Below are 12,612 nucleotides of genomic sequence, written 5' to 3'. Positions count from 1 at the left end.
AGGGTGCGTTTCGTATTTTCACTGAAATTGAAAGGAGGCTGTTGTTATCGGCTCCGTTTTGTTATAAATATCCACACAGTGAAGATGACGCTCATATATATAGCACGGCGCCTCAACATGTCTGCTGTCTGTTAAGTTGCTAATATTAAAAAGAAAATAGGCAGTTCCTTAAATCATGTTTACATTTTATTGTTGAGAAAGTGAAACAACGTAGCCAAGGTGATGTGAATGAAGTTATAAAGTACACTGTTCCCTTTGAAGATTTACGCGTGTCCTCTGTATGTTTTCCATATCAAACTGAGAAGGGGGAGACTGCAGCCTTGATCAAACTTGCGAAGTCTTAACTTACAAGAAGAGGATGCGAGACTGAACTGTGTGTGGGCTACTTAATATTGAGGAAAAGCCCCAATCAGATAGGCGAACGTTTGCAGCCCCGCCTCCGTTTTCAGATGTCTCCATCTTTCCCCATCCACACTGAGACGGAGCAGCAGCGTTTTAGAATGAAAACGGCCTCTCCAGCGTTTCCAAAATGCTCCGTTTTCGGCGCTCGAGAACTCCGGCGTAGTGTGGACGGATGGCGTAACCGTAGCAAAACTTATGCGTTTTCAAACTAAAACGCACTAGTGTAAACGGGGCCTAAGTCTGAGGCTGGGGGTGAATAGTGGATTTGACATGAGGTAGAAGTGCGGGGGCAAATCGTGGATTGTTACGTAGTTAGGGGGTGAGAAGGTAGGTGCTGTTCTATGTGAAGTCAGCATCCGAGGCTGGGGCGTAGGGTGGGTTGGTACAAAATTAATGAGATCGAAAGAAGGGTTGTATATTAAGTTGAAGAGGAAGGCCCTTGAAACCCATATATTTACCGGAACATTATATCTAATTTGGGAGCCACTATAAATATGCGGCAGCCACTGGGAGAGTTAGGATGACTGACAACTGTATGTTGATAGTCATATACTTGCGTGTATTTTTGAATATAATCACTTTTATTTAAAAGTCTAGGTTTAGTTAGTTACATTAGATTTAGTTTTTGGAGATATTGTATGTTTAAGAACTAACTAATGAGTGATTTTGTGGGCTTTATTGTGGGCACATTATGTAATTCTTCTCTCAAGATCAAAATGAAACAATCATTTAAACATTTTCTTTAAGCTACCTTAAGTACCAGATATAAATATGCTTCTAATAATAATAACAACTAGACATATACAAGGCACGTGTACAATGGCGAGGAAGTAAAACTGCAAACTTTAGGGGGAAGACTGTGAGGATTTAATACAACATTATTAATTATGCAGAAAAATTTAATTAAAACTGTATGTGGGAAAATTCATGTGAAAAAACAGGACACAAAGCTACATAGGCGAGAGTGGGGCACAAAGTAACACTTTTTGGTTTTGGCCAAATAATAAAGTAATAGGGTTAGACAAACCCTATTATTTTACCAACAAAACACAAGCCTCTCCTACAAATGAGCACTGAGATTATGATCGCCGGACTTATGGTTTCTGTGCAGTATTGCCAAAAGTGCCCAATAGTATCTGGATGCTGCCTTTATGGTGCATGCTGAGATTGCATCACTCAGCGATGCAATGTCAGACACAATGCACTCAAATGGAGCTAGTGACATCATTGTGAGGGGTAGGGTTAGGAGTGGGGTTAGTTGAGCCCATTAAGAAGCATTGAATGCAGCCCAAATTGCACTGCACCAGAACTGCATCCAGACACCTCTAAAAGTGTCAGGAGAAAAAATTTACTATTTACCCCACCTGCAGGGCAAGTTGTAACAGACAGAGGGTAAAACATGCATATAAAGGCAGATTTCACACAATTAATTTCAATTCAGTTTACTTTAAATAGTAGCTATATTTCCTCAGTACTTGGCTCTTTTTTATTCTACATAGCACAGCACGTTTACTTATTTATTTGTTTATCTATGCATAAACACATTTGGATTTATTTGCATTATTATCCATTATTACACAATGCATTTATTTGCATGTTTTAGCATTAAAATATCATTTTTTTCTGTAAAAAAATATTATAAGTTCTTAACATTACACTCAAAATTCTAAAATTATTTTGTTGGTTTAATTTGTGTCCAACTGTGTGTGGCTTATTTGTAACACCCTGTTACAACTAACCCCGTTGTGTCATGTTTTCCTCAAAACTGCCTAGCAGTCACTGTGTGTATTTTACATCTTTCAAAATGGTTTAATCTTTTAGCCTAGAAGGCGGTTATCACAACGATATTAGATATTACTTTTACAGATTTTTCAAAATAAAAAATATATTGACTGTAATAAAAAATACTATTATGCTGCAAAAAGCTTTCTCCTGTGCAAACTTTTGCAATAATTGGCAGGAAGACATCTGCTGACACTGGTAAAAACTTTGGAAGCATGCCATGGTTAACCCCAAGTAAATACCCTAAAACTCTGTGTTACATTTTACCCTGCATTACTTCGGTCCCGTGCTCCCCTATATCTTTACACATTTACACATCTTTAACATTTGTTTATTTAATACATTGAAAAAGTATTAAATAGACTATTAAATTGTTAATACAAAAAAATTATTACATAATGAAGATTTGATTACATTTTGAGAAAATTAGTACATTATAAATGTTACAAAATGTGAGTAGTTTGATGGAATAAAAGACAGGATAGATCCAAATGCTGTCCAAACATGTTAATTAAACAGTCCATGCAAGAGAAACAAAACCAACCAATGAAATGGGGAAACTAACAGATATCACAGGGGTAACGAAAACAACAGACAACAAGAGACTAACACAAAATGGCATATATATTGAGGAAAACAAACAGACTAAAAGATGAAGGGATGGAGACAATAAATTAATTGTCAAATTCTGAGTCACAAAAAGTGACTAAAGTTAACTAACGTGAGGGCGAAATAAAGGAAGACGGTGTGGATGTAACAATGAACAGTCAATGAATAATCATTACAATTATAATGTAACAGGTATGGCATTATGTCAAGTTTTTACATGCAGTTATTACACTGAGTTGCCAATATAATTCAGAATACCATATCATATTTCTTACACAGAATTAAAAAAAAGTTAATTGCATATTCATATCATGAATTTTGACTTTTTTTCTTGTAATTCTGAATGTACTGTAAACTCATAATTCACATTTATTCTCAGCTATACTTGTTTTTAATGTTGTAATGAGGGAATATAAATGAAGTTTATCCTTAATCCAAAACCAATTCATAAATTATGATTGTTATTGTTGTGGTGGTGATGGAGGTGGTTGGTTATTGGGGCACTTTGTTTCAGTTACATATTACTTGCATGTATGGGAACATTATGATTTTTATCAATAATAAAAGTATTTGGATTGTTAAATGAAATAATAAATCAAACTAATCAATTGTTGGACTAGCATTGTCATTACTGATCAAGAGAATCACACACGCAACATACAGCAGAAGTGTTAATACTTTAAGGTTGATTTGCTCTCTAGCACGTATATCTTATCAGTGGTGCATTTCCGATTGCCAAATAGTTGCAAGTTGCATCATTACAAACATTGTTCGTTGATTTGTCGTTTCCTAAATCCATCGTTCCGATGACTAATTCTCTACGTGGTGCGAAGAGCTGAAAGGAAGCGCATTTTTCAATTTTTTTGTGTGTATTTTTGCTGACGTGATTTGGATTTTCGATGTTTTTGATTAACTTTCGTTTGTGTAAAATTCCTTTGCACCACATTGCCCACTTTTAAGAATTCTTTGATTTCTGTAAAGTTTTTTTATTTCGTTTGATTTGTTTGTTACTTTGATGGCTCAGCTCTTTCCAGTCATCTTGAGCTGAACCTCTCAAGTTCAACTCTTTTTGCAGAGCAAGGTGGATATGGAAGATGCCGTACGACTTCTATCTTGCAAACACGTTGGAAATTTATTGTTAGAGACCCCAGGTAAGAGGTGAAAGCCATCTTTTGTTTTTATTTAATCATCAGTTGAGAATGGGGAAGAATACGGCGCACGGTGCTGAAGAGTTTTCTTTTATTTGCATATGCTTTCTTGCTAGGTAAGGAGTTATTCATGAGTTAGAATAGTTTTGGTATTTTTTTATTTGACTTTACTTGTCTCTTTACTCATACTAATATGTTGTTTGTTTTTAAACTTGCTATTTTATTTAAAAAAAAATTATATTGTAAATATTTATCTTTTTTGTTTGTATATTTCTGCATTTATATGGTTTCTACTTTTGTACATTTTAAGTGAAGTTTATTCATAAACTTATTTCGAGAGGATCACGTGCTTATGATTGACACGGCTGGCCCCGAGTCAAGCTAACGAATGAACCACCAATCAGGCTATTCCTAACCCAGTATAAATAACCAAACATCCTACCTTTAGTCATCATCGTTTTGAAGAAGCAGCTCCATTGCAGCTAGCTCCGTCGAAGAACAAAAATGGACAACCAAAGCAGCAGCAAAAGCAGCAGCAATAACAATAACACCAACCCCTAGAGCCCCGCTCTCCTGGAATCCTTAATCCAGCCCCGCCAGGCTCCCTCGCCGAATCCGAGGCTCCGATTAGAGGCCGAAGAATCACTCGGTCTACTTCCTCCCGATTACTGAGCCACCAAGGATCCCCTTCTCCATCTGCATCGAGACAACACATCACTTCTCCCGCTTCATCATACGCCTCCGCAATATCATCACTGGACATAAACAAAAGATTCACCATACCAGAACTTCGGAAGCTCCTTGCCGACAACGGAATCAACACCCCCCACACACTACATAAACAACAACTCCTAGATCTGTACCACACAGTCGCTAGAGAAACCCACCTTCTACGTCAACTCCAAGAGGAAATTCCCGGAGTAGCAGCACACGTCACGCCCCTTACCCGCAGCCTTCACTCGCTCAGCCTGGGAAAACTGCTAAAAAGAAAGCATCCAAAAGAAGCCACGCCCCCAGCCGCACATCACCAGGACCGAACCAGCAAGAAACTCAGACATTCATTCACCCTTCCAGCTCTCAACTACAAGACTTCCAACCGGACAATAGATCTCTCAACTGGCCACCAGCACCCCCTTCTAACCTTTCTTTAAGCCCACCCCTTCCTGCGACTCTAACTCTCCCACAAACACAAAATGTATCTTATACTTCTAACCCCCTTGCCCAAACCCATTCTTTTTCTCCTAACCCTCCCCTCGTCTCTTCTTCCATCTCTACCGGTCCTCATCCTCCAGCTAATATTCTCTCTTCTTTTCCTCCCCCTCCACCTCTCACCGCACTCCCTAGCACAGACGCTTCCCAGTGTCCTGCACCCGTTCCAGTCGCACGCCCCATATACACGCTCTACACAGCTTCACTCCTCCCTACCCCGCCCAACGCACTGGCTTTGGAACCTCCCTCAGTCTCCAGTTCAGCAAGAGCTCACATCCTTTCAGGTGCTGACGTGGACCTTTTCACCCTCCTTTCACCCATAACACCTCCCTCGGCAGAACGACAGGTAGATTGCGGCGAATTTTCCATCACACTAAAACCACCCACTAGCACACAATCATGAACCTTATCTTTAGCAGAATTCATCATAGCCTTTTCTTGCTTCACCGAAACCATCTGTTCAGTATTCCCCCATAGGAGGCGCGAGCTGAACGATGGGGGAACTTTCTTATGGGGGAACTCATTTCTATACATACCATAAACTTTTCTCCGCAAAATGTGCAATACGCCTCACCCAGTGGAAACAGCTCGTTTACTGGGGCGCTATTGATACAGATCTACATAATAGAGTATTTTTAGGATGCCGCAATCTAACCTGCGCGGTCTGCCGTTCCTTACTCCACCCCACCACTTCATGCCCGCTTGTCACTCCCTCTTCCGATTCAGCCAGCCCAGCTCCCAGATCCACAAGTTACGTCCCTCGCCCCACCACTTCTAACATTCCCTCTCTCCTTTCCCCTTCTCTTTTTTTCAAAACTGCCAAAATTTTAACATAGGCAGATGCTTTAGAAACCCTTGCAAATTCTTGCACTCATGCAACTACTGCGGCGGCGCGCACGCGCGCACCGTCTGCCCCGTATCAAGAGCAAATAAAAAATCTAGAAATTACCTTTCGACTCCTGTCTGTCTCACGGATTCAACCCAGGCATTTCAGCTCTCCCTTCTTACAATCTGGTCTGCCCTAATCTGCTCTCCGCTACAGCCGAGCCCGAAATCGTTGATCAATTGATTAAAAAAGAAGTAGAAAATAACTTCATGATTGGGCCTTTCTCCGCTCCTCCATTTAGCTTTTACCGAATTAGCCCAATAGGCATCGCCACCCGCAAATTCTCCGGTAAAAAACGCTTAATTATCGACCTGTCAACTCCCCATAATTCATACTACCCGAGCATTAACAGCACTATCCCGCCAGACGAATTTTCTCTAAATTACCACGACATAGACCAAGCTATCTCCCTAATCAAAACCGCCGGTCGCAACGCTTGGCTTGCTGAAGTAGACATCACTTCAGCATTCAAAATAATGCCGATCCACCCCGACTTCTGGCACCTTTTCGGCATTCAGTGGCGCTCAAAATTTTACTTCGCAGTCTGTTTAACTTTCGGTTGTAGAAGTAGCCCTAAAATATTCGACATGCTATCCGAAGCCTTATGCTGGATCTTGTCAAATAATTACGGCATTCCCTACCTTATCCACCTGTTGGATGACTTTCTTATTATCTCCCCTCCGTCCGCGCTTCCAGCTAAAAACCTCGAGATCACCCAAAAGGTTTTCGCCGAGCTTGGCATCCCACTCGCCACAGAGAAAACCTCCGGACCTGACACTTCAATCGAATTTCTAGGAATCAACCTAGATTCCAAGAAATTCCAAGCTTCTCTCCCCAAAGAGAAAAGCGACCGCATTATTACCGATTCAGCCTGCCTTCTCGATAAACAAGAAAGCAAAAAACGCGAACTCCTTTCCATTCTCGGACACCTAAATTTCGCCATGCGCATAATTCCCCAAGGTCGCCCCTTCATTACTCATCTCCTTCAGCTCGCTAATTCAGTTGCCGGTCTAGACGATCTCATTTCCCTATCCAAATCCAGCCGCGAGGAGCTTAGTTTATGGATTTCCTTCCTTAAACTCTGGAACGGCTGCTCCTTTTTCTACAGCAATCTAATCTCATCGCCCGTAGATATTAACTTATTTACGGACGCCACTCCCTCCATCGTGTTTGGAGGATTTTACCAGGGACGCTGGTTCACCTCCACCTGGCCCCAAGAAATGATTGACAGTACCAACACGCACAATCATCCGCTCTATTCGAATTATACCCGATAGTAGTCGCCGCTATATTATGGGGAGACAAATGGACCTCTTCCAGCATCCTCATTCATTGCGATAACGAAGCCACCGTGCAGTGCATCAATAAAGGGCGCTCTCACTCCACGGCGCTAATGCCTTTATTAAGCCGGCTCATCTGTACAGCAGCCAGAAAACAATTCATTATAACTGCTAAACATGTTCCTGGTGTTAAAAACCAAGTTGCTGACTCACTGTCTTGCTTTTGTTTCCAGAAATTTCGGCTGTTAGCACCAGAAGCGGATCTTCACCCAACCCCAGTCCCTCACTATTCACAACTGATATTACCATAAACCACCCCCTCTACAAGCTCTGTGAAACTTCACTGTCCCTCATTCTTAAAGCTATAGCGCCCCGGACCCTGCAGTCATACCTGTCAGCATGGAATACATTTAAGTACTTCCACTCCACGTATCAAGCCCAATTTCCAGATTTTTCCCTTCTCTCCATAACCTCATTTATCTCCTACTTGCACACCATTAAGAATATCCAAGCAAGCTCTATTAAAAGTTACCTAAGTGGCATACATTTCTTCGATAAATTAATTCACGGAGCCCCTTCTGATGCCATCACTAACACACAAACCAGCCTTCTTAAAAAAAGCATTTAGAAAATCAATCCATCTTCCCCAGATCCCAGACAGCCCATTACCCTCAGTATACTTTCTAAATGCATCTCTACCCTCCGCAAAGGCTATCAGTCCCCACACACAGCCCGTACGCTCGACGCTATGTTTGATCTAGCGTTCTTTGGATTTCTCAGGTGCTCTGAGATAACTATTACTTCCAGTTTCAACCCAAGCATCCACCCCACAATTTCAGATTTAACTTTGTTGGACGGAGAAACCTTCTCCTTCTTCATTAAACAAAGTAAAACCGATCAGTCCAGAAATGGACACTTCATCTACATATTCGACCTCCCCTCCCCCACTAACCCCTTCCAAACACTCCTAGCTTTTTCTCACTACAGGAAAAGTCAGAATTCCAACTCCCTGCCCCCGCTGTTTGAGGACGAAAATAACCATCCAGCTACTCGCTACTAGTTCCAAAAACACTTAAAAGACGTCCTCCGCCTTTCAGGGTTCCCCCCAGACTCCTTTTCAAGCCATTCCTTTAGAATCGGAGCCGCCACCACAGCAGCCCACAAAGGGCTTTCACAACAGCAAATTCAAACACTGGGCCGATGGTCCTCAGACGCCTTCAAATCATACATCCGATTTAGCCACTTTCACCTCAAAGCCGCCCAGCAGACCCTCATCAGCCGCCACCATCCTTCCAGTAGCTAAGCAATAGCACTTAACACACCCCCACAAGCCATTAAGCCATTAGCGTTCTGTCTTCTCCTAGCTCCCCCCCCCCCCTTTTTCTGCTCTCCCATCTTAATCCTACTGCAGGAGTCCTCACTGCCCCAACCTCCTGACTCCTGCAGGACACCGACCCTAGCTACACTCCAGTGTAGAGTACCCTTTGTACCCAGTGTAGAGTACCCCATCCCTTTCCCGACTCCAACGAGAGATTGGCCCCGCAGCTCTAACTCCAGCAGGAGTGCCCTCGAGCATCGATTCCCGCAGGAATCAGTTACTGCCCCCGCCCGGCCCTTAGAGAGAAAAAAAAAATTTCTTCCTTCTAGCGTCGATGCTCCGCTTCCTTTAGCGTTGAAGAACTCCGCTCTTTCTTCCTTCTAGCGTCGATGCTCCGCTTCCCTTAGCGTTGAAGTACTCCGCTCTTTCTTCCTTCTAGCGTCGATGCTCCGCTTCCCTTAGCGTCGTAGTACTCCGCTCTTTCTTCCTTTTAGCGTTGATGCTCCGCTTCCTTTAGCGTCGTAGTACTCCGCTCCTTTTATTCTAGCGTGATGCTCTGCTTCCTTTAAGCATAGAAGTACTCCGCTTCTCCCCCTCAGCAACAAGGGCTTGCTTCCTACAGCTATAAGTCCCTTTGCTTCCCTGCTTCCCCCTTTTCTTTTCTCAACACTGTTACTTCGCAACTCTCTACCTTCTAGCAAGCCTTCAAGCTTCATTTCTCCTTCCTGCATAGACCCTCACTCCCCAGCTCCGACACCCGCCGGTGTCGTCCCTGAGCTTGGCTCCCGCAGGAGCCCATGGCCCTCCCCGCCGGAGTCTTCACTGCCCCGCCCAGCCTTGCCCAAAAAATCGACTCCAGCGGGAGACTCACCCCGCAGCTAACTCCGCAGGAGTTCCCCAAGCTTGACTCCAGCAGGAGCAATCCCCGCTAGACTCGCCCCCCACCCCCCCACCTCCCTGTTTTTCATCTTCTCTATGTTATTTCCAGCAGCCGGATATGGCAGCGATCTCTTGCCTTGTGGGGGGTTCTTCAATACGCGGCTGCTGTCCCGAGCAAAAAGCATCTTGGGGGGTCCTCGAGATCTACCCGAGTCAAACTCCCTTCTCGCCCTGCAACGGAAGGGAGCTCCGGGCTCGAGGATCTTTTGAGCTTGGGGCTCTCTCCCGGGACAGCATGCCAAACTAGATTATTACCAATCATCAGCTAAGTGTGAACTCTTGAATTGAAATTTATTCATAAACTAATTTGGAGAGGATCACGTGCTTATGATTGACACGGCTGGCCCAGAGTCAAGCTAACGAATGAACCACCAATCAGGCAATTCCTAACCCAGTATAAATAACTGTTACATATTGAGTAACATTAATTGTGACAATGCAAGTGTGTATTGTTCCTGTGTGTTTCCTCCATTATCTATCTCTTTCTCTCTCTCTCTCTCCACATGAGCGGAGATTAGGTGCAGCTGTGAGAGGGGCGGCGCCAGCTATAAAGGCACGCCGTTGACGCTCCTTATCGAGTTCTCTTCCTGTTTCCCCTCGCTTTTGTGTGTGTCTGAGCAGCTTGCTCTGAGTTCTCTGTGCGGCAGTGATTTGTCTGAAACCTTTTGTTCAAAGTAATACGGTGAGATACTCTGTTAAATACGGTAATAGGACGGTAACCTGCATTAGCGGAGGCTGATTGTGTAATGCTCTTCTCCAACCCTGTTTCAAAGTCATCTGGTGAGATACTCTGTTAAATATGGTACTAGGACGGTATCATGTGTTAGCTGTGGCTAATATTTACCTTAATGCTGAATGATCAACGGGAAGGCCCTTTTTCTTTTGTTCAGTTTTCTCCTGTTTTGTGGTTAGTTATGGAGGTTAGAATTGTATGCTTTATTTATGGAATTTTATTTTTGGTATAGGTAAGAGGTTTAATATTAGGTAGCATACCTTGTTTTGTTTGTTGTTTTGGCCTTTTTGTTCCTTGATTCTGATTTTGATCTTTTTGTTTAATAAATCTGATACCCCTTATTGACAACTTGGCCTGTGTGTGTGTGCTTGGGGAACAGGAACGGGGACTCCGGGTGACCACTTTTTATAGCGGTCATCCTTAAACTTATGTGCGTAGCGGGGTGCATCCGCTACGTAACATAATTGGGGGCTCGTCCTAAACTTCGTGTGAAAGCTCGTCTGCCTTTTGTTTGTCTGCGCATCAAGTTAGGTGAGTAAAACTTTTCTCTTTACATCGTGTCGTGAATTGTGTTAAAACTTTGGGTGTGGGGGTAGGAAATATGGAAGCTGAAGTGAAAGCTTTTATTGATTCTCCGTCGTTAGAGCAATTAGATCGCTTCCGAAAAAAAGATTTGCTGCAAGTGGCAGAAATCTATAAAATATCCGTTTCATCTGGTGCAGCGAAAGCTGAAATTAAAGCCGAACTTCTCTCTGAACTGACATCACAAGGCGTCTGTTCAGAGGAGCTCGAAGCCGCTGCTTCCCCTGCAGCAGATTATGACGTGAATGTGGCACTGAAGTTAAAAGAACTCGAGTTTAAAATTAAACAACAAGAATATGAGACTCACTTGTTACGTATTCGCGAATTAGAACTACGCCAGGAAGCGAGAGAAGTACAAACTGCTGAGAGTAGTCGTTTCAATCCAAGTCGATATATGAAACTCGTTCCTCAATTTAGAGAGTCGGAAGTGGATGCTTATTTTATTGCTTTCGAGATAGTGGCAGGCAAATTGGGCTGGCCAAAAGAAATGTGGGCGATTATGCTGCAGAGCAGTTTTGTGGGCAAGGCGCAGGAGGTGTGCTCCGCGTTGTCCATGCAAGATTCGCTCAAATATGACGTGGTTAAAGCTGCTGTATTGAAGGCTTACGAATTAGTGCCAGAGGCATATAGGCAGAAGTTCAGGGGCCATATTAAAAAAGCGCAACAAACCTTTTTAGAGTTCGCTCGTGATAAAAAGACCATGTTAGAAAAATGGTGCACGGCATCTGAGGTTACCACTTTTGAAGGTTTTGTAACTTGAAAATTTTGTTGGAGGACTTCAAGAATGGTTTGCCTGAGAATATGGTGTTGTATTTGAACGAACAAAAAGTCACTACCCTGTCTAAAGCCGCTACACTGGCCGATGAGTACTTACTCACTCACCGCGCTGTCATTCCTGCAGCCCGCCCGCATCGAAATTTTAAAGTGGATAGTGAGAAAGATTTCACAAATACGTGTCCCGTGAAGCCAGAGACTGCCCGCACGCGAGCACCTGTGGGTGGAGTGAATAGTCGTACAGAAAAATGACTTTGTTTTTATTGCCTTGATCCGAATCATTTTATTGCGGAGTGCAAGGCATGGAAATTAAAGAATGCGTCCGGTAGAACTAAAAGTGTCGCACATGCAGTAATTGAACCTCGAATGATGAAAGCTGCGAACACTGGGCTGCACAATGATGTCTTCAAGCCTTTTCTGCTAGAGGGCTGGGTTTCCACGTCTCCAGGGGAGACCGTGAAAGCCGTATCCATCTTGTGGGACACTGGTGCCGCCCACTCCTTCATTCGGGAGAGCATTCTGCATTTGTCGGAGAGGACTTATACTGGTTCAGATGTTTTAATTCGCGGAATTGAACTGGGTTGTGTGAAAATTCCGGTTCATTCTGTGTTTTTAAAATCTGCACTTGTCACTGGAGCAGTTAAAGTCGGGGTGTGCGCACAATTTCCCGTTGAAGGGGTAGATTTTAATCTGGGGAACGATTTGGCCGGAGGTAGTGTTTTTCCCTGTCCAATTGTGTCCGATTTCCCCGATAATAATATTGCTGAGGTAACCGACACGTCTAAATTTTTCCCAGCCTGTGCGATTACACGCTTGCAGTCACGGAAATTTGAAGATACTGTTAATTTGTCTGATTCGTTTTTGCTGCGCTCGGATCCTACCGAGTTCGTTCTGTCAGTGGATGACAAAGTGGTGAATGATAATGAAATAAAATTGAACAATCAAATTAT

Source organism: Danio rerio, chromosome 7 (genome assembly GCF_049306965.1).
Source record: "Danio rerio strain Tuebingen ecotype United States chromosome 7, GRCz12tu, whole genome shotgun sequence".
In the NCBI taxonomy this organism is placed as follows: domain Eukaryota; kingdom Metazoa; phylum Chordata; class Actinopteri; order Cypriniformes; family Danionidae; genus Danio; species Danio rerio.
Note: the sequence above shows the minus strand (reverse complement) of the source record.